Source organism: Benincasa hispida, chromosome 3 (assembly GCF_027475165.1).
Source record: "Benincasa hispida cultivar pf3 chromosome 3, pf3_genome.v1.1, whole genome shotgun sequence".
NCBI lineage: Eukaryota > Viridiplantae > Streptophyta > Magnoliopsida > Cucurbitales > Cucurbitaceae > Benincasa > Benincasa hispida.
This window is the reverse complement of record NC_143480.1, coordinates 69,576,992-69,578,552: the sequence shown is the minus strand read 5'-3', so window position 1 is coordinate 69,578,552 and position 1,561 is coordinate 69,576,992. Positions and strand designations below refer to the sequence as shown.

The 1,561-nt window shown below is 42.2% G+C and overlaps 1 non-coding gene across 1 annotated transcript; it reads left to right on the top strand.

Moving 5' to 3' along the window:
* Positions 1–508: 508 nt before the first annotated feature.
* On the top strand, positions 509–615 carry LOC120074788 (small nucleolar RNA R71). The gene has a single exon (XR_005481070.2). It is a non-coding gene; the product is annotated as a small nucleolar RNA R71 (small nucleolar RNA).
* Positions 616–1,561: the final 946 nt, after the last annotated feature.

Below are 1,561 nucleotides of genomic sequence, written 5' to 3'. Positions count from 1 at the left end.
CGGGTGGCCCTTCTTTTTACGCCACTAGTTGAAAGCTTTGTTGTTGATTTTTTCATGCGAAATTAAGGTGGTTTCTCCTCCCGGGGTTGTACGTGTCGGAATAAGGATTATTCTTTATGAAGTATACTAACTACAGATTTCCAGGGCATTCTTCCATCGGATGTTCGTCTCCGCAGATGACAGAACTTGTGGTCGTTTGAGCAATTGTGTTGACCTGCCCTTTTTTTGCTCTCGTGCTGTTAATTGTGATGCCTTGTATCAAACTCATCATCACAATCATTTGGTTCTGAAGGGATGCGATGGCCCCATTGTTCGCGTCATTGTCTTTAATTCTTAATCTTTGATTGCTTTCTCTCCAGTCCTCTTGATTTTTTGAAATGCAATCAAGGATATTCTTGGTCTCCTCATACGTTTATCCAGCAGACCTCCAGCTGCTGCCGCATTGGCATCGGTCTGCGAAGCAGGGTTCAGTCCTTGGTAAAAAATCTCCATTTGTAAACAATCTGTTAAGCCATTATATGGGCAGTCTCTTACCAGCCTCTTAAACCTCGCCCAAGCATCGCTGAGCGATTCGTCAGTTTCTTGTTCAAAATTCGTTATTAATTTCCTTTTCCTGGCATTCTCAGTTGGTGGGAAATATTTCTTCATAAACTTCTCTACTACTTGTTCCCAAGAAGTAATCTCCCCCAGTTTGAGAAAGTATGCCCATTTTTGTGCCTGATCACACAACAAAAACGGGAATAAAGTTAGTCGAACTTCTTCGGTGGAGAAATTTGGGAACACAAAAGTGTTGCAGATTTCTATGAAGCTCTGGAGGTGGGCGTGCAGGTCCTCGCCACACCTTCTCCAAACTGTTCAGCAGTCTGGATCATCTGCAGCATCACCGGTTTCATTTCGAATTGAGATCCATCAAGAGCAGGCCTCATGATTCTTGGGGAGAAATCGTAGAGGTTCGGCGACACAGTCCCGAATGGGCCTATTACAGTCGTTTGACAGTAGGATTGGATTCGCCATGACATTGTTTTCATTTGGTGCTCCATTTCAAGGTTGTTCCACCGTATTATCTTTCTCTGGTGGTTGTTGTTGGCGGCTATCTCTCAGTCTTCATTGGAACATCCTCTCACTCTCTGGGTCGTAATTCGCCAGAGATTGAGGGTTGCAAAGAAATCAGAAAAATTACCGTTAGCACATTGAATTGCCGAAGTCCCCGGCAACGGCACCAAAAAATTGATGCGTTATTTTATGCAGTGAATTTATGAAAGAAATTGTGGTGATGGGAAATGCATTGTGCAAAAAATTTTCTTAGTAGAACACAAGTATAAATCCTGCTGAGTTTTCTGGTAAATCCAAAGTCAAACTTAAGGGCTAAGGAAAACGATATGCGATAGTAATTCTTAAGATAACTTTGCGGTAACAAATAAATTAATGATTGGTTGATTTGTTGTTTGCAGTATAGAATGTATGCAGCGGAGTTGAGAAAAGAATTAATACTACGAAAGATGCGATGAATATGCAGGGGAACGTGTTGAGAAGGGGTTTAGCTAACACTTCCTCGGATTGC